The sequence below is a fragment of the Thalassophryne amazonica genome, chromosome 13 (assembly GCF_902500255.1).
Source record: "Thalassophryne amazonica chromosome 13, fThaAma1.1, whole genome shotgun sequence".
Lineage (NCBI taxonomy): Eukaryota > Metazoa > Chordata > Actinopteri > Batrachoidiformes > Batrachoididae > Thalassophryne > Thalassophryne amazonica.
Window position 1 is genome coordinate 97687829 of NC_047115.1, and position 21944 is coordinate 97709772.

The window sequence follows — 21944 nt, forward strand, 5'->3', positions numbered from 1 at the left end:
ACTATAAGCCTTAGCGAAAAGGAAAGTTTTAAGCCTAATCTTAAAAGTAGAGAGGGTATCTGTCTCCCTGATCTGAATTGGGAGCTGGTTCCACAGGAGAGGAGCCTGAAAGCTGAAGGCTCTGCCTCCCATTCTACTCTTACAAACCCTAGGAACTACAAGTAAGCCTGCAGTCTGAGAGCGAAGCGCTCTATTAGGGTGATATGGTACTACGAGGTCCCTGAGATAAGATGGGACCTGATTATTCAAAACCTTATAAGTAAGAAGAAGAATTTTAAATTCTATTCTAGAATTAACAGGAAGCCAATGAAGAGAGGCCAACACGGGTGAGATATGCTCTCTCCTGCTAGTCCCCGTCAGTACTCTAGCTGCAGCATTTTGAATTAACTGAAGGCTTTTTAGGGAACTTTTAGGACAACCTGATAATAAAGAATTACAATAGTCCAGCCTAGAGGAAATAAATGCATGAATTAGTTTTTCAGCATCACTCTGAGACAAGACCTTTCTGATTTTAGAGATATTGCGTAAATGCAAAAAGGCAGTCCTACATATTTGTTTAATATGCACTTTGAATGACATATCCTGATCAAAAATGACTCCAAGATTTCTCACAGTATTACTAGAGGTCAGGGAAATGCCATCCAGAGTAAAGATCTGGTTAGACACCATGCTTCTAAGATTTGTGGGGCCAAGTACAATAACTTCAGTTTTATCTGAGTTTAAAAGCAGGAAATTAGAGGTCATCCATGTCTTTATGTCTGTAAGACAATCCTGCAGTTTAGCTAATTGGTGTGTGTCCTCTGGCTTCATGGATAGATAAAGCTGGGTATCATCTGCGTAACAATGAAAATTTAAGCAATACCGTCTAATAATACTGCCTAAGGGAAGCATGTATAAAGTGAATAAATTGGTCCTAGCACAGAACCTTGTGGAACTCCATAATTAACTTTAGTCTGTGAAGAAGATTCCCCATTTACATGAACAAACTGTAATCTATTAGACAAATATGATTCAAACCACCGCAGCGCAGTGCCTTTAATACCTATGACATGCTCTAATCTCTGTAATAAAATTTTATGGTCAACAGTATCAAAAGCAGCACTGAGGTCCAACAGAACAAGCACAGAGATAAGTCCACTGTCCGAAGCCATAAGAAGATCATTTGTAACCTTCACTAATGCTGTTTCTGTACTATGATGAATTCTGTGTAAATAACACACCAGCATGTGCCCCGGCATATAAAGATGCCACCGCAGGTAAATAACACACCAGCATGTGCCCCCGCACATAAAGATGCCACCGGAGGTAAATAACACACCAGCATGTGCCCCGGCACATTAAGATGCCACCGCAGGTAAATAACACACCAGCATGTGCCCCGGCACATTAAGATGCCGGAAGTGCTGCGAGAAATACAAAAACAGCAGCAGCTGCTGCGACAGTATACAGATGCCAGCATTTTTTGATACTTGTATTTCTATTTTTCATATCTGGTCACGTCTGAAATAAATAAGTCAACTGAAAACACCGACATGTGCTCGTCATTGACTTGTTATGACAAACGAAAGCATGTATTTTTATTTTTTCATCTCTGGTACACGTCTGAAATAAATAAATCAACTGAAAACACCGACATGTGCCTCGGCAGGTAAATAAAACACCAGCATGTGCCCCGGCACATAAAGATGCCAACGAAACAGCAGTCGCAGCAGCCACGGCAGCTGCCGTGACACACGCAGCAGGCACATAAAGATGCCAACGAAAGAGCAGCAGCTGCCACGGCTGTCGCGGCAGCTGCCCCGACACACGCAGATGCCACAGTAAGTGCTGAGACAAGATGCCACTGCCGCAAAATGCACCTGCCCTTGCTGTAAACTCTCTGATCTTAGGGCCCTGTCCCACTGGCGTTTAGGAGGATTTGCGCATGAAATGAGACAAAAGCTGAGCGTCCGCAACAAAGGTGGGCAGAAATGACAAATGTCTCGGGGTGGATCAGCGAATACATGAGAAAGAAAAGCGGATATAACAGGGAACAGAAGCGAAGGTGACCGCGGAGTCGCCCCCATGAGGGGCACAGCGGCCGTGATGCACTCGCTTCATCTGTGCCCACTCTGTCTGCATGCGCGACATACCATTTGCGACCGTGATATGGCCGTGCTGGGCACGCGTCATATCTGTTTTGCACGCTGTCCCGGTCCGCCGCCAAGCCGTGCCAACCCGTCGGTTGCGGATATCAGCGGATGACAGGGGATATGCGGCGCGTTGGTTGTGCATGTCTTGCGTATGTCTTCAGTATGTGTTCAGGCAGTGATGCAGATCTCATCCGCAGCAGGATTTTTGAGCCACTCAAAAATCTTGCTGCAGAGATGCGTGCCTCTGTGAATGATCACGGACGTGTTCGGATGGTGGCCGACTCACACAGGAATGTTACACGGTTATTGCGGTTGTTTGGCGGATGTGGGCCACTTTTGTGTGCATTCCATCTGCAAATCCTCCTACACGCCAGTGGGACAGGGCCCTTAGATCGTCTCCTGTATCTGAGGTGGAGTCAGCAGATCCATCCATGTGTCATGCTGTTTTTGATTGTTTTAATTCTGTATCTATTTGTGAGCTGACTAAAATTGTTAATCATCTTAAGTCTTCTTCCTGCACTTTGGACATTGTTCCAGGTCATTTGTTTAAAGATGTTTTTCAGTGTATTGGTCTGTACATTGCTGAACTTGTCAATGCTTCTCTATCAAGCGGCTGTTTTCCGTCAGCTCTTAAACATGCTGTAGTCCAGCCGCTCATCAAAAAGAACAATCTTGACCCAAATGTGTTGTCCAACTATAGACCGATCTCTAAATTGCCATTTGTGTCTAAAGTCTTAGAGAAAGCTGTCTTTGACCAATTGCAGGCTTATCTGGATCTTAATGAAATAGGGGAGAAGTTTCAATCTGGTTTTAAATTAAGACACAGCACTGAAGCAGCCCTTTTAAGAGTTTTTAATGACCTTCTTTTAACTGTTGATGCTGGGAACTCTCCGGTTCTTCTGCTTTTAGATTTATTTGCAGCCTTTGACACAGTGGACCACAGTGTCCTTGTGATAACCTCGAGACGCATATAGGTATTAAGGGTTCAGCACTAAATTGGTTTCAGTTCTATCTTTTCAACAGAAATTTTTTCTGTTAATGTAGGACAGTACTCTTCCTCTGTGTCTCCTCTTAAATATGACATGCTCCAGGGCTCAATTTTAGCACCACTTCTCTTTGCTTTGTACATGATCCCTCTTGGGTCTGTTTTTAAAAAGCACAACGTCTGCTTTCGTTGTTTTGCAGACGACATTCAGATTTACCTTCCTGTAATTTCCAGTGATACCCAGGCTGCTGTAAAAATACTACAGGACTGTCTGAATGATGTACAAGTCTGGATGAGAACTAATTTTCTGAATCTTAATAAAAATAAAACTAAGATTTTAGTGTTCGGGCAAAGTGACCCTCTTCAAGGACAAGATAGTGCTATTGGTCCTCTGTCCACTTTTTGCCACCCTTTTGTAAAAAATCTAGGGGTGATAGTTGACCCATTGTTCAGATTTGATAAACACATCAGCTCTGTCATCAGGGCCAGCTTCTTTCAGCTGAGGACTCTTTCCAAGATTAAATCTTATTTTACTTGAGTTGATTTTGAAAGAGCTATCCATGCATTTATAACATCACGTCTGGATTATTGTAATGCTCTCTATGTTGGGCTGGACCAGCGTTCCCTGCAGCACCTGCAGAGTGTACAGAATGCTGCAGCCCGCCTTTAGACTAAAACAAAGAAGCATGAGCACATCACCCCTGTGCTCTGCACCTTACACTGGCTCCCTGTCGGCTTCCGTGTTAAATATAAAGTTTTGCTGATTGTTTTTAAGTGTCTGCACTGTATAGGGCTCCACATCGGGCTCTGAGGTCAGCTGACTGTAGCGAAGCACTGTAGCCAAGTGCTTGCTCACAGGGGGTCGTTTTGACCGTTGGGGTTTTACATAATTATTGTATGCCTTGCCTTACAATATAAAGCGCCTTGGGGCAACTGTTTGTTGTGATTTGGCGCTATATAAAAAAATTGATTGATTGATTGACCAGCTTCTCCTGCCTGTTCCTAAAGCCAGGCTTAAATCCAAAGGTGATAGAGTCTTTTCTGTGGCAGCACCACGATTCTGGAACGATCTTCCACTGACTGTCAGGTCCTCAGAGTCTGTGGGACAGTTTAAGTCCAGACTGAAAACTCATCTCTGGTGGTGGTTTGAATCATATTTGTCTAATAGATTACAATTTGTTCATGTAAATGGGGAATCTTCTTCACAGACTAAAGTTAATTATGGAGTTCCACAAGGTTCTGTGCTAGGACCAATTTTATTCACTTTATACATGCTTCCCTTAGGCAGTATTATTAGACGGTATTGCTTAAATTTTCATTGTTACGCAGATGATACCCAGCTTTATCTATCCATGAAGCCAGAGGACACACACCAATTAGCTAAACTGCAGGATTGTCTTACAGACATAAAGACATGGATGACCTCTAATTTCCTGCTTTTAAACTCAGATAAAACTGAAGTTATTGTACTTGGCCCCACAAATCTTAGAAACATGGTGTCTAACCAGATCCTTACTCTGGATGGCATTACCCTGACCTCTAGTAATACTGTGAGAAATCTTGGAGTCATTTTTGATCAGGATATGTCATTCAAAGCGCATATTAAACAAATATGTAGGACTGCTTTTTTTGCATTTACGCAATATCTCTAAAATCAATGAAAAACTAATTCATGCATTTATTTCCTCTAGGCTGGACTATTGTAATTCATTATTATCAGGTTGTCCTAAAAGTTCCCTAAAAAGCCTTCAGTTAATTCAAAATGCTGCAGCTAGAGTACTGACGGGGACTAGAAGGAGAGAGCATATCTCACCCATATTGGCCTCTCTTCATTGGCTTCCTGTTAATTCTAGAATAGAATTTAAAATTCTTCTTCTTACTTATAAGGTTTTGAATAATCAGGTCCCATCTTATCTTAGGGACCTCGTAGTACCATATCACCCCAATAGAGCACTTCACTCTCAGACTGCAGGCTTACTTGTAGTTCCTAGGGTTTGTAAGAGTAGAATGGGAGGCAGAGCCTTCAGCTTTCAGGCTCCTCTCCTGTGGAACCAGCTCCCAATTCAGATCAGGGAGACAGACACCCTCTCTACTTTTAAGATTAGGGTTAAAACTTTTTGCTCCTTTTTGCTAAAGCTTATAGTTAGGGCTGGATCAGGTGACCCTGAACCATCCCTTAGTTATGCTGCTATAGACGTAGACTGCTGGGGGGTTCCCATGATGCACTGTTTCTTTCTCTTTTTGCTCTGTATGCACCACTCTGCATTTAATCATTAGTGATTGATCTCTGCTCCCCTCCACAGCATGTCTTTTTCCTGGTTCTCTCCCTCAGCCCCAACCAGTCCCAGCAGAAGACTGCCCCTCCCTGAGCCTGGTTCTGCTGGAGGTTTCTTCCTGTTAAAAGGGAGTTTTTCCTTCCCACTGTAGCCAAGTGCTTGCTCACAGGGGGTCGTTTTGACCGTTGGGGTTTTACATAAATATTGTATGGCCTTGCCTTACAATATAAAGCGCCTTGGGGCAACTGTTTGTTGTGATTTGGCGCTATATAAAAAAATTGATTGATTGATTGATTGATCTCTGGCTAAGTGGTATATGCTTTGCTCTGTATTTTTAGATTTTTTTAAATTTATTTTTATTCTTTTCCTTTGTTAATATTTTACACTTTTGTATTGCTATTATTGTGAAGCACTTTGGTCAGCTGCAGCTGTGTTTTAAATGTGCTATATAAATAAATTTGAATTGAATTGAATCCTGACTCTCTCTGAGCCACCTGACAGAAAATCCTTAATCCAAAGACCTGTGGAAGGAGGTAGACTGAGGTTCAGCAGATTCCTCACAAGGCCACGGGGGAAGATGGTGTTGAATGCTTAACTATAATCCACGAAGAGAAGATGGGTGTAGCAACCATGTTGGTCCAGGTGGGTCAGCGTGGTATGGAGGGCAGAAGTCATGGCGTCCTCTGTTGACCTGTTGGCCTTGTGAGTTGGGTTGGGTCTGAAGTGGGGGTTAGGAAAGACATGATGTGACTTCTAACCAGTTTTTCGAAACACTTCATCACCCCCGGTGTGAGTGCAACAGGCTGGTCATCACTGAGGCTGGTTATGGGGGGATTCGTGGGTAAGGGGACTATGGTGGTGGTCTTCAGGCATGACGGGACAGCAGACAGTGGCTACGTTTACATGCCGTTAATATTCGGGTTAAGGTCAATATTCCGGTTTCTGAATCATTAGGAACTAGAAGCACTCAGAGTGCAAACCTCTGCCAAGGCCATGGGGTCACTGACACCATAACATCTACACGCCGTGGAATCATTGAACCTAAAAAAGTCTAACAATGATGTTTGCTCAGTAGTAAAAAAGTTTCATCTGCTGTGACTGGATAGCATGTATCCTTAGTGCTTGGCATCACAGTTTATTGCAACTTGCACTTTTCCCAGATAACTCAGAAAAGATTTGAACGGATTTTGATGAAATTTTGTGGAGTGGTTGGAAATGACAAGAGGAACAAGTGATTAAATTTTAGTGGTGATCCGGATCACGATCCGGATCCGGATCCCGATGCTAATGCATTAGCATGTCTATGGCATTTTCAATGTTAAAAGTTAGCATTAAGCAGTTGCAGCTGTCATCACGTTCGGGTGCATTTGTTTTCAAATTGTAATATTTTTTACATTTATTTTTGTTTATATATTAATAATCTAATGATTATTATATACAATTTTAGAGAAAGAGACAAAAAGAAATAGATCACTGTGCCAAGGAGGGAATCTCTTTAGGGACAGTGACCCTATGGCCTTGTTTAGAGAAGTGTTTCATAAATGTTAAAAAATTCATATCTCCTCCTCCTCCTCTCCTGCGCTGGGTGTGAAATGTTTACTTATTCCTCGGCCTCCTTTAGCAGTAACGGTACTTGTAATAAGTGCAGCTTGTTCGTAGCTTTGGAGGCCAGGCTGGGCGAATTGGAGACTCGGCTCCGCACCTAGGAAAATCCTACAGCTAGCCAGGCCCCTGTAGTTGGTGCGGACCAAGGTAGCTTAGCCGCCATTAGCTGTCCCCCAGCAGATCCCGAGCAGCCGGGAAAGCAAGACGGCTGGGTGACTGTGAGGAGGAAGCGTAGTTCTAAACACAAGCCCTCTGTACACCACCAACCCGTTCACATCTCTAACCTTTTTTCCCCACTCGGCGACACACCCGCCGAGGATCAAACTCTGGTTATTGGCGACTGTTTTGAGAAATGTGAAGTTAGCGACACCAGCAACCATAGTCAAATGTCTTCCGGGGGCCAGAGCAGGCGACACTGAAGGAAATTTGAAACTGCTGGCTAAGGCTAAGCGTAAATTTGGTAAGATTGTAATTCACGTCGGCAGTAATGACACCCGGTTACGCCAATCGGAGGTCACTAAAATTAACATTGAATCGGTGTGTAACTTTGCAAAAATAATGTCGGACTCTGTAGTTTTCTCTGGTCCCCTCCCCAATCGTACCGGGAGTGACATGTTTAGCCGCATGTTCTCCTTGAATTGCTGGCTGTCTGAGTGGTGTCCAAAAAATGAGGTGGGCTTCATAGATAACTGGCAAAGCTTCTGGGGAAAACCTGGTCTTGTTAGGAGAGACGGGATCCATCCCACTCTGGATGGAGCAGCTCTCATCTCTAGAAATCTGGCCAATTTTATTAAACCCTCCAAATCGTGACTATCCAGGGTTGGGACCAGGAAGCAGAGTTGTAGTCTTACACACCTCTCTGCAGCTTCTCGCCCTCTGCCATCCCCCCAATACCCCATCCCCGTAGAGACGGTGCCTGCTCCCAGACCACCAACAACCAGTAAATATCTATTTAAGCATAAAAATTAAAAAAGAAAAAATAATATAGCACCTTCAACTGCACCACAGACTAAAACAGTTAAATGTGGTCTATTAAACATTAGGTCTCTCTCTTCTAAGTCCCTGTTAGTAAATGATATAATAATTGATCAACATATTGATTTATTCTGCCTTACAGAAACCTGGTTACAGCAGGATGAATATGTTAGTTTAAATAAGTCAACACCCCCGAGTCACACTAACTGCCAGAACACTCGTAGCACGGGTCGAGGGGGAGGATTAGCAGCAATCTTCCATTCCAGCTTATTAATTAATCAAAGACCCAGACAGAGCTTTAATTCATTTGAAAGCTTGACTCTTACTCTTGTCCATCCAAATTGGAAGTCCCAAAAACCAGTTTTATTTGTTATTATCTATCGTCCACCTGGTCGTTACTGTGAGTTTCTCTGTGAATTTTCAGACCTTTTGTCTGACTTAGTGCTTAGCTCAGATAAGATAATTATAGTGGGTGATTTTAACATCCACACAGATGCTGAGAATGACAGCCTCAACACTGCATTTAATCTATTATTAGACTCAGTTGGCTTCGCTCAAAATGTAAATGAGCCCACCCACCATTTTAACCGCACTTTAGATCTTGTTCTGACATATGGCATAGAAATTGAAGACTTAACAGTATAGTATATGATTCCTTCTTTGTTATGTTCTTCAGTGCCATATACCAACACAGTGCAGAGTAGCTACCTAAACTCTGTGAGATAGATTATCTCGTCAATAGCTTTACATCCTCATTGAGCACAACTTTGGATGCTGTAGCTCCTCTGAAAAAGAGAGCCTTAAATCAGAAGTGCCTGACTCCGTGGTATAACCCACAAACTCGCAGCTTAAAGCAGATAACCGTAAGCTGGAGAGGAAATGGTGTCTCACTAATTTAGAAGATCTTCATTTAGCCTGGAAAAAGAGCCTGCTGCTCTATAAAAAAGCCCTCCGTAAAGCTAGGACATCTTACTATTCATCACTAATTGAAGAAAATAAGAACAACCCCAGGTTTCTTTTCAGCACTGTAGCCAGGCTGACAAAGAGTCAGAGCTCTATTGAGCCGAGTTTTCCTTTAACTTTAACTAGTAATGACTTCATGACTTTCTTTGCAAATAAAATTTTAACTATTAGAGAAAAAAATTATTCATAACCATCCCAAAGACATATCTTTATGTTCGGCTGCCTTCAGTAATGCTGGTATTTGGCTAGACTCTTTCTCTCCGAATGTTCTGTCTGAGTTATTTTCATTAGTCACTTCCTCCAAGCCATCAACATGTCTATTAGACCCCATTCCTGCCAGGCTGCTCAAGGAAGCCCTACCATTAATTAATGCTTCGATCTTAAATATGATCAATCTATCTTTATTAGTTGGCTATGTACCACAGGCTTTTAAGGTGGCAGTAATTAAACCATTACTTAAAAAGCCATCACTTGACCCAGCTATCTTAGGTAATTATAGGCCAATCTCCAACCTTCCTTTTCTCTCAAAAATTCTTGAAAGGGTAGTTGTAAAACAGCTAACTGATCATCTGCAGAGGAATGGTCTATTTGAAGAGTTTCAGTCAGGTTTCAGAATTTATCATAGTACAGAAACAGCATTAGTGAAGATTACAAATGATCTTCTTATGGCCTCAGACAGTGGACTCATCTCTGTGCTTGTCCTGTTAGACCTCAGTGCAGCTTTTGATACTGTTGACCATAAAAGTTTATTACAGAGATTAGAGCATGCCATATGTTAGGAAAGTGAATGCACGGACCCACGCTAGGGGGCGTAAATGAACGGTCAACAGGATTACAAATAAATGACAATTTATTATGCAAAAGTGCAACACAAAACCAAATATGCTGAGTCCAATTAACAACAAAATGGTGACGCATGGGCAGGCCCGAGGGTAGGAGACACCTATCCAGAGAAGAGCCGGGACCCAAGAAGTTCCACCGCTGATGGAGGCCTGCAATACACCAGAGCCGCCAAGTCCTGATTCTCCAGGTGGCCACTGCTCGAGGCTGTCAGACCCGGTACTGCTGGCAGGAGCAAAAACAGGTTAAGGTGGGTGTGTGTACACCCAGCAAACAGTCAGCAACTCACAGAAATCCTCCTGAAGGAATAAATCCAGATACTCCCAGAGTGCAGAAGAAAACTGGAGAACGTGCAGTGTCAATGGTTATACTCAGTAAGTCAGAAGTGAGGAGTGGAGACGCCAACTCCTCCAACTTCCACAAACTCGGCAACAAGCTGCAAGTATAAGTCACAACTGCAAAGACTTCAGTAACAATGAATGTGCGAACAACACAAAACGGCTGAGATAGTTTACCTGTATGGTAAACTGATAACTCGGCAGGGTTGTGAAGTCCTACCCAGGCTTTTATGGAAAAGGTGATGATGATGATGATCCCCAGCTGATGACAGCCTCCAGGTGTGACAGAAGGGCCTGAGCGCCCTCCAGAGGACCAAATGTGCCAGCATGGCAGGGCGCCATCTGGTGGTAGGCCAGCAGTACCTCCTCTTCCGGCGGCCCACACAACAGGACCCCCCCTCAACGGGCGCCTCCTGGCGCCCGACCCGGCTTGTCGGGGTGTTCCCGGTAGAAATCCGCCAGGAGGGCGGGATCCAAAATGAAGCTCCTCTTCACCCAGGAGCGTTCTTCTGATATTGTCTACCAGATATTGATACCCCCGACCCCTCCGTCGTACATCAAGCAGTTTCCTGACGGTCCAGGCTGGTTCCCCATCAATGATATGGGCAGGAGGCAGCGCCGGTCCAGGGGTGCAGAGGTCCGAGGTGTGATGTGGTTTGAGACGGGACACATGAAAGACTGGGTGAATTCTGAGTGATGCTGGGAGTTGGAGCTTCACTGCTGAGGGGCTGATCACCTTAAGGATCTTAAATGGTCCAATGTAACGGTCTGTCAATTTAGGGGAGTCCGTTTGCAGAAGGATGTTCTTAGTTGACAGCCAAACCTCCTGCCTGGGCTGATAAGCTGGGGCCGGGGCTCGCCGGCGAGCTGCATGGTCCTTAGCCCGCGTCCGGGCCTTCAGGAGAGCAGAGCGGGCTTTCTTCCACACCCGACGGCATCTCCTGAGGTGGGCCTGGACCGAGGGCACCTCGACCTCTCCCTCCACTGCCGGAAACAACGGGGGATGGTACCCCAAACAGACTTCGAATGGGGAGAGGCCGGTAGCAGATGAGACTTGACTGTTGTGAGCATACTCGATCCAGGCCAGATGTTGACTCCAAGCCGCCGGGTGCGCGGAGGTGACACACCGTAATGCTTGTTCCAGGTCCTGGTTCGCCCGCTCTGCTTGACCGTTGGTTTGAGGGTGATACCCGGACGACAGCCTCACCGTGGCCCCCAGCTCCTTACAAAAGCTCCTCCAGACCTGCGAGGAGAACTGGGGACCACGGTCAGATACTATGTCAGTCGGGATACCATGCAGACGCACGACATGGTAGACCAGGAGGTCTGTGGTCTCCTGGGCCATCGGGAGTTTCGGGAGGGCCACGAAGTGGGGCGCCTTGGAGAACCGATCCACTATCGTCATGATCACAGTCTTGCCCTGGGACGCAGGGAGACCCGTGACGAAATCCACTCCTATGTGGGACCAGGGGTGACGAGGTACTGGCAGTGGTTGGAGAAGCCCCTTCTCCAGTTGATGGGATGCCTTGCCCCTGGCGCAGGTGGTATAAGCCCGGATGTAGTCCCTGGTGTCGGCCTCGACTGACGGCCACCAGAACCGCTGCCGGACCACTGCCACGGTTCTTCGCACCCCCGGATGGCAGGAGAGATTGAAACTGTGACAGAAGTCCAACACAGCAGTCCGAGCGTCTGGTGGCACGTACAGCCTGTTGGGAGGACCACCTCCGGGATCCGGATGACGCGTCAGGGCCTCCCTGACCACTCCCTCCACGTCCCATGTGAGGGCTGCGACGACAGTGGATTCCGGTATGATGGTGTCCGGTGGGTCCAACAGCCTGGCTCCAACTTCCTCTTCGTGCACCCAGGACAGTGCGTCAGACCGGATGTTCTTGGTCCCGGGGTGATAGGTGATTTAGAAGTTGAAGCGAGCAAAAAACAGGGGTTCAGACGCTTAGTGGTCTGGATGTATTCCAGGTTCTGATGGTCAGTGAGAACCACAAATGGGACCACAGCCCCCTCCAACAGATGTCTCCATTCCTCAAGGGCCTCTTTCACCGCCAGGAGTTCCCGATTGCCAACGTCATAGTTCCGTTCTGCGGGGGTCAACCTGCAGGAGAAGTAAGCACAGGGGTGGAGAACACTATCGGACTCCCTGCTCTGGGACAGCACGGCTCCTATCACTGAGTCAGAGGCATCCACTTCAACAATAAACTGGTGGTTAGGATCAGGCTGCACCAAAACTGGTGCAGTAGAAAACCGGTGTTTCAACTCCCTAAACGCGGCTTCGCACCAATCTGACCAGGTGAAGGGGACTTTAGTTGAGGTCAGGGCTGTCAGGGGGTTAACTACCTGACTATAGCCCTTAATGAACCTCCTGTAAAAATTGGCGACCCTAGGAACTGTTGCAGCTTCCTACGATTTACCGGACGGGGCCAATCTCTCACCGCAGCTACCTTAGCCGGATCGGGTGAGACGGAGTTGGAGGAGATAATAAACCCCAGGAAGGACAAGGAAGTGCGGTGGAATTCACACTTCTCTGCCTTCACAAACAGCCGGTTCTCCAATAACCGCTGAAGAACCTGACGGACATGCTTAACATGAGTCCCAGAGTCCGGGGAGAAGATGAGGATATCGTCTAGATATACAAAGACGAATCGGTGCAGGAAATCCCGCAGAACATCGTTAACCAAAGCTTGGAACGTCGCAGGGGTGTTGGTAAGGCCGAACGGCATGACCAGGTACTCAAAATGACCTAAGGAGGTGTTAAATGCCGTCTTCCATTCGTCTCCCTTCCGTATCCGAACCAGATAGTAAGCATTCCTAAGATCCAGTTTTGTGAAAATTTTGGCTCCATGCAGGGGCGTGAACACTGAATCCAATAGAGGTAACGGGTATCGGTTGCGAACCGTGATCTTGTTCAGCCCTCTATAATCAATGCATGGACGGAATCCGCCATCCTTCTTGCCCACAAAAAAGAAACCTGCACCTAACGGGGATGAAGAATTACGGATTAGCCCAGCAGCTAATGAGTCCTGGATGTAGGTCTCCATTGATTCGCGTTCAGAACGTGAGAGGTTGTACAGCCTGCTGGACGGATACTCAGCGCCTGGAACCAAATCAATGGCACAATCATACGGTCGGTGCGGGGGCAGAGTGAGTGCCAGATCCTTGCTGAAAACGTCAGCAAGGTCATGATACTCAGCCGGCACCTCCGTGAAATTGGGGGGAACTCTGACCTCCTCTTTAACTTCATTACCAGGTGGCACCGAGGATCTTAAACACTCCCGGTGGCAGGTTTCGCTCCATTGAGCTACAACCCCAGACGGCCAATCAATCCGGGGATTGTGTTTTGCCATCCATGGAAATCCCAAAATTACTCTGGAGGTAAGGTGTTGCAAGAAACACAATCTCCTCCCTGTGATTACCAGCGACAACCAAGGTTAAAGGCTGTGTCTGGTGTGTGATTTCTGGTAGTAGAGTGCCATCTAGTGCCCGCACCTTTAATGGTGAAGGAACGGCTACCAGAGGGAGCCCTACAGCCTTAGCTCACCTACTATCCAGTAGATTCCCTTCTGATCCTGTGTCGATCAGTGCAGGAGCAGTAAGGGTTAAATCCCCACAGAGGATTGTGACTGGGAGTCGTGCGCATTTGCGTGGGACACCCATGTGGTTTGTAAGGCTCACTCTCAGCCCAGTCTCTAAGGTTGAGCTCTGTTGTTTAACCACCTGGGGCCCCTTATTGGTGCCTAATGTGTTTGCAGTATCGTCCCTGTACATGATGAAGTTGTGTGGGTGCTGCACCATCATTTATCAACCAGGGCACCTTAGCCAGGGTTCCAGAATTTGAGAGCCAAACACCACAGTCATTTGAGAACTGATTTTTCTGACCCTTGCACTTGCGGTTAATGTTGTTGGTGCCGTCAGTCACACAGTAGACATTTTTGTTTTTCCCCTGTGGAATTCTTTGGTGTACGGGGATTTGGTCATCCCTAAACACAGCTACAAGCTCCTCAATGGTGAGGAAATGATCTGCTGGCAGATTTCTGTAGTGAGAGTCTGCACCATCACTGTCAGTGCCATACAAGGTTGGTGGCAGAGATCGTGTGAATGAAGATGAAGGTGATGATTCTGACCCGAATCCTCTTGGTGGACTGATCCACTAATTATTTTTGATGACATAACAGACAGAAGGGAGCAGTGGTTGTGGTAGATTCTCTGAGGACTATTAAAAACTGATGGTGAGACTGTCATTGCATACCCGGTTCTTGACCTCCGGGCCCCAAACAGCCTGACAGAAGGTTGCCGAAAGAAAAAAGAAAAAGAAAAAAAGTCTCCTGTCAGTTCACTGTAATTAACAGTTCTGTTGAGTTCTACGTGTCTACATGTGTGTATGATATGTTGTGTGTAATGTAACACAGGTCTTCTTTGGACCTGTGGACATTTTTTGGGTTTTTATTTGAGAAGAGTTGGGTTATTTTGCTTGTTTGTTGTAGCAGTTGTGGTATTCTGTTCCTGGTCTGGGGTGTTGGAGGAGCGTGTACACACACAGCTGCTGAGGGAAGCTCTAAATGCTCACCTCCCTCCTCCTCCTCTCCCTGCCGCTCCACACACACACAACCTGAGAAACTGAGAAACACTGCAGCGATGTTTTGTTGTGCTTTAACACATGAAACACTGGGTTTTTACATGTAATTGCTTACATGTAAATGATCCTAGTGTTTTAAAAGTGTTTGTTACTGTTAAATTTAGCTTTTATGTTTTGTATTACGTTGCATTGACTTTACTAAATACATTCAGTGTTCTATTTTTTGAAGCGTGGTTTGTTTTGGGAACAAAGTGTAATTTATCACTCCAGCCGGAGAGCAGAGCAGAAGGTTGTACAGTGTGTGAACAGTAAGACTATGTTGATACCTTACCTCACCTCTACTGGTGGTTGGCTCTCACTGCGGTATTGTATCACTTCCTGTTCCGGAGCACAGCGGTGTTTTTCTGTATCTGTTAGCTGTTTAATCTGCGCAGTTAGATTGATCTAGTTATCTAGATTACGATTTGTTTCCCAGTGTAATCTTTACGTGCCTTAACTAAAGCACTCCTTCTGCTGAATCACCTCTAAATTATTCACTTTGCGTGTTTTTAGGAATCCGCTAGGTTAGCGTAGCTACTAGCTCTTAGCCGATTTAGCATGGCGGCTTCTCCTGTCTCTCCCACACTTTTCTGCTCTGGGTGTGAAATGTTTAGTTATTCCTCGGCCTCCTTTAGCAGTAATGGTACTTGTAATAAGTGTAGCTTATTCGTAGCTTTGGAGGCCAGGCTGGGCGAATTGGAGACTCGGCTCCGCACCGTGGAAAATTCTACAGCTAGCCAGGCCCCTGTAGTCGGTGCGGACCAAGGTAGCTTAGCCGCCGTTAGTTACCCCCTGGCAGATCCCAAGCAGGCTGACTGGGTGACTGTGAGGAGGAAGCGTAGTTCTAAACAGAAGCCCCGTGTACACCGCCAACCCGTTCACATTTCTAACCGTTTTTCCCCACTCGACGACACACCCGCCGAGGATCAAACTCTGGTTATTGGCGACTCTATTTTGAGAAATGTGAAGTTAGCGACACCAGCAACCATAGTCAATTGTCTTCCGGGGGCCAGAGCAGGCGACATTGAAGGAAATTTGAAACTGCTGGCTAAGGCTAAGCGTAAATTTGGTAAGATTATAATTCACGTCGGCAGTAATGACACCCGGTTACGCCAATCGGAGGTCACTAAAATGAACATTAAATCGGTGTGTAACTTTGCAAAAACAATGTCGGACTCTGTAGTTTTCTCTGGGCCCCTCCCCAATCAGACCGGGAGTGACATGTTTAGCCGCCTGTTCTCCTTGAATTGCTGGCTGTCTGAGTGGTGTCCAAAAAATGAGGTGGGCTTCATAGATAATTGGCAAAGCTTCTGGGGAAAACCTGGTCTTGTTAGGAGAGACGGCATCCATCCCACTTTGGATGGAGCAGCTCTCATTTCTAGAAATCTGACCAATTTTCTTAAATCCTCCAAACCGTGACTATCCAGGGTTGGGACCAGGAAGCAGAGTTGTAGTCTTACACACCTCTCTGCAGCTTCTCTCCCCCTGCCATCCCCTCATTACCCCATCCCCGTAGAGACGGTGCCTGCTCCCAGACCACCAACAACCAGCAAAAATCTATTTAAGCATAAAAATTCAAAAAGAAAAAATAATATAGCACCTTCAACTGCACCACAGACTAAAACAGTTAAATGTGGTCTATTAAACATTAGGTCTCTCTCTTCTAAGTCCCTGTTGGTAAATGATATAATAATTGATCAACATATTGATTTATTCTGCCTAACAGAAACCTGGTTACAGCAGGATGAATATGTTAGTTTAAATGAGTCAACACCCCCGAGTCACACTAACTGTCAGAATGCTCGTAGCACGGGCCGAGGAGGAGGATTAGCAGCAATCTTCCATTCCAGCTTATTAATTAATCAAAACCCAGACAGAGCTTTAATTCATTTGAAAGCTTGTCTCTTAGTCTTGTCCATCCAAATTGGAAGTCCCAAAAACCAGTTTTATTTGTTATTATCTATCGTCCACCTGGTCGTTACTGTGAGTTTCTCTGTGAATTTTCAGACCTTTTGTCTGACTTAGTGCTTAGCTCAGATAAGATAATTATAGTGGGCGATTTTAACATCCACACAGATGCTGAGAATGACAGCCTCAACACTGCATTTAATCTATTATTAGACTCTATTGGCTTTGCTCAAAAAGTAAATGAGTCCACCCACCACTTTAATCATATCTTAGATCTTGTTCTGACTTATGGTATGGAAATAGAAGACTTAACAGTATTCCCTGAAAACTCCCTTCTGTCTGATCATTTCTTAATAACATTTACATTTACTCTGATGGACTACCCAGCAGTGGGGAATAAGTTTCATTACACTAGAAGTCTTTCAGAAAGCGCTGTAACTAGGTTTAAGGATATGATTCCTTCTTTATGTTCTCTAATGCCATATACCAACACAGTGCAGAGTAGCTACCTAAACTCTGTAAGGGAGATAGAGTATCTCGTCAATAGTTTTACATCCTCATTGAAGACAACTTTGGATGCTGTAGCTCCTCTGAAAAAGAGAGCTTTAAATCAGAAGTGCCTGACTCCGTGGTATAACTCACAAACTCGCAGCTTAAAGCAGATAACCCGTAAGTTGGAGAGGAAATGGCGTCTCACTAATTTAGAAGATCTTCACTTAGCCTGGAAAAAGAGTCTGTTGCTCTATAAAAAAGCCCTCCGTAAAGCTAGGACATCTTTCTACTCATCACTAATTGAAGAAAATAAGAACAACCCCAGGTTTCTTTTCAGCACTGTAGCCAGGCTGACAAAGAGTCAGAGCTCTATTGAGCTGAGTATTCCATTAACTTTAACTAGTAATGACTTCATGACTTTCTTTGCTAACAAAATTTTAACTATTAGAGAAAAAATTACTCATAACCATCCCAAAGACGTATCGTTATCTTTGGCTGCTTTCAGTGATGCCGGTATTTGGTTAGACTCTTTCTCTCCGATTGTTCTGTCTGAGTTATTTTCATTAGTTACTTCATCCAAACCATCAACATGTTTATTAGACCCCATTCCTACCAGGCTGCTCAAGGAAGCCCTACCATTATTTAATGCTTCGATCTTAAATATGATCAATCTATCTTTGTTAGTTGGCTATGTACCACAGGCTTTTAAGGTGGCAGTAATTAAACCATTACTTAAAAAGCCATCACTTGACCCAGCTATCTTAGCTAATTATAGGCCAATCTCCAACCTTCCTTTTCTCTCAAAAATTCTTGAAAGGGTAGTTGTAAAACAGCTAATTGATCATCTGCAGAGGAATGGTCTATTTGAAGAGTTTCAGTCAGGTTTTAGAATTCATCATAGTACAGAAACAGCATTAGTGAAGGTTACAAATGATCTTCTTATGGCCTCGGACAGTGGACTCGTCTCTGTGCTTGTTCTGTTGGACCTCAGTGCTGCCTTTGATACTGTTGACCATAAAATTTTATTACAGAGATTAGAGCATGCCATAGGTATTAAAGGCACTGCGCTGCGGTGGTTTGAATCATATTTGTCTAATAGATTACAATTTGTTCATGTAAATGGGGAATCTTCTTCACAGACTAAAGTTAATTATGGAGTTCCACAAGGTTCTGTGCTAGGACCAATTTTATTCACTTTATACATGCTTCCCTTAGGCAGTATTATTAGACGGTATTGCTTAAATTTTCATTGTTACGCAGATGATACCCAGCTTTATCTATCCATGAAGCCAGAGGACACACACCAATTAGCTAAACTGCAGGATTGTCTTACAGACATAAAGACATGGATGACCTCTAATTTCCTGCTTTTAAACTCAGATAAAACTGAAGTTATTGTACTTGGCCCCACAAATCTTAGAAACATGGTGTGTAACCAGATCCTTACTCTGGATGGCATTACCCTGACCTCTAGTAATACTGTGAGAAATCTTGGAGTCATTTTTGATCAGGATATGTCATTCAAAGTGCATATTAAACAAATATGTAGGACTGCTTTTTTGCATTTACGCAATATCTCTAAAATTAGAAAGGTCTTGTCTCAGAGTGATGCTGAAAAACTAATTCATGCATTTATTTCCTCTAGGCTGGACTATTGTAATTCATTATTATCAGGTTGTCCTAAAAGTTCCCTAAAAAGCCTTCAGTTAATTCAAAATGCTGCAGCTAGAGTGCTGACGGGGACTAGAAGGAGAGAGCATATCTCACCCATATTGGCCTCTCTTCATTGGCTTCCTGTTAATTCTAGAATAGAATTTAAAATTCTTCTTCTTACTTATAAGGTTTTGAATAATCAGGTCCCATCTTATCTTAGGGACCTCGTAGTACCATATCACCCCAATAGAGCGCTTCGCTCTCAGACTGCAGGCTTACTTGTAGTTCCTAGGGTTTGTAAGAGTAGAATGGGAGGCAGAGCCTTCAGCTTTCAGGCTCCTCTCCTGTGGAACCAGCTCCCAATTCAGATCAGGGAGACAGACACCCTCTCTACTTTTAAGATTAGGCTTAAAACTTTCCTTTTTGCTAAAGCTTATAGTTAGGGCTGGATCAGGTGACCCTGAACCATCCCTTAGTTATGCTGCTATAGACGTAGACTGCTGGGGGGTTCCCATGATGCACTGTTTCTTTCTCTTTTTGCTCTGTATGCACCACTCTGCATTTAATCATTAGTGATCGATCTCTGCTCCCCTCCACAGCATGTCTTTTTCCTGGTTCTCTCCCTCAGCCCCAACCAGTCCCAGCAGAAGACTGCCCCTCCCTGAGCCTGGTTCTGCTGGAGGTTTCTTCCTGTTAAAAGGGAGTTTTTCCTTCCCACTGTAGCCAAGTGCTTGCTCACAGGGGGTCATTTTGACCGTTGGGGTTTTACATAATTATTGTATGGCCTTGCCTTACAATATAAAGCGCCTTGGGGCAACTGTTTGTTGTGATTTGGCGCTATATAAAAAAATTGATTGAATTGATTGATTGATTATTGTAACATGTTTGAGCTCCTGTTGAAAGCATTAATGTTGGTGAGGATGAATTGACAGCAGTGTAGAAGCAACAAATAATAAGAACTCAATATTTTCATCATCCTGTGTTCTGACTGAAATAATGTGAACTCTCATGAGATGTAACTAACCCCTGCTGCAAATCAAACAAGAAGCTGCAGGCTTTCATGAAGCATTGATGACCAGTGAAGTGCTTAGTTGATGTATGCAGATTAAGTTAGGCCTTAAAGGATAGAGATTGTTGGACAACTTTTCACATGATTATTGTCCATCCTGACCCAAAGTTATTCCTGCGAACCAAACATTGTTCATGTATCAGATTCTGTCATTATTTCTATTTATTATTGGTGTTTAAGCATTGATTAATCCAACAGATCTATTCTGGGATAAATTGCTAAAAGATATTTCAATTCACTTTCAATGATCCTGCTGTTTTGACATGACACCTCTTAATGGGTGTTCCCCCACCCCTTGGAACCCCTGCCCAGTATGGAAGGCTGCGAGCCCATGACGGGTAAGATCCCATCTTAAACCCTGGGACAACCTAAGGCAGGCCCAGTCATGATTACTCGACCTTGTCTCTGTGACGCTCTGACTCACTAGGACATGAGGATATCAATCAATCAATCAATCAATTTTTTTTTATATAGCGCCAAATCACAACAAACAGTTGCCCCAAGGCGCCTTATGTTGTAAGGCAAGGCCATACAATAATTATGTAAAACCCCAACGGTCAAAACGACCCCCTGTGAGCAAGCACTTGGCTACAGTGGGAAGGAAAAACTCCCTTTTAACAGGAAGAAACCTCCAGCAGAACCAGGCTCAGGGAGGGGCAGTCTTCTGCTGGGACTGGTTGGGGCTGAGGGAGAGAACCAGGAAAAAGACATGCTGTGGAGGGGAGCAGAGATCGATCACTAATGATTAAATGCAGAGTGGTGCATACAGAGCAAAAAGAGAAAGAAACAGTGCATCATGGGAACCCCCCAGCAGTCTACGTCTATAGCAGCATAACTAAGGGATGGTTCAGGGTCACCTGATCCAGCCCTAAGTATAAGCTTTAGCAAAAAGGAAAGTTTTAAGCCTAATCTTAAAAGTAGAGAGGGTGTCTGTCTCCCTGATCTGAATTGGGAGCTGGTTCCACAGGAGAGGAGCCTGAAAGCTGAAGGCTCTGCCTCCCATTCTACTCTTACAAACCCTAGGAACTACAAGTAAGCCTGCAGTCTGAGAGCGAAGCACTCTATTGGGGTGATATAGTACTACGAGGTCCCTAAGATAAGATGGGACCTGATTATTCAAAACCTTATAAGTAAGTAAATTCTATTCTAGAATTAACAGGAAGCCAATGAAGAGAGGCCAATATGGGTGAGATATGCTCTCTCCTTCTAGTCCCCGTTAGTACTCTAGCTGCAGCATTTTGAATTAACTGAAGGCTTTTTAGGGAACTTTTAGGACAACCTGATAATAATGAATTACAGTAGCCCAGCCTAGAGGAAATAAATGCATGAATTAGTTTTTCAGCATCACTCTGAGACAAGACCTTTCTAATTTTAGAGATATTGCGTAAATGCAAAAAAGCAGTCCTACATATTTGTTTAATATGCGCTTTGAATGACATATCCTGATCAAAAATGACTCCAAGATTTCTCACAGTATTACTAGAGGTCAGGGTAATGCCATCCAGAGTAAGGATCTGGTTAGACACCATGTTTCTAAGATTTGTGGGGCCAAGTACAATAACTTCAGTTTTATCTGAGTTTAAAAGCAGGAAATTAGAGGTCATCCATGTCTTTATGTCTGTAAGACAATCCTGCAGTTTAGCTAATTGGTGTGTGTCCTCTGGCTTCATGGATAGATAAAGCTGGGTATCATCTGCGTAACAATGAAAATTTAAGCAATACCGTCTAATAATACTGCCTAAGGGAAGCATGTATAAAGTGAATAAAATTGGTCCTAGCACAGAACCTTGTGGAACTCCATAATTAACTTTAGTCTGTGAAGAAGATTCCCCATTTACATGAACAAATTGTAATCTATTAGACAAATATGATTCAAACCACCGCAGCGCAGTGCCTTTAATACCTATGGCATGCTCTAATCTCTGTAATAAAATTTTATGGTCAACAGTATCAAAAGCAGCACTGAGGTCTAACAGAACAAGCACAGAGATGAGTCCACTGTCCGAGGCCATAAGAAGATCATTTGTAACCTTCACTAATGCTGTTTCTGTACTATGATGAATTCTAAAACCTGACTGAAACTC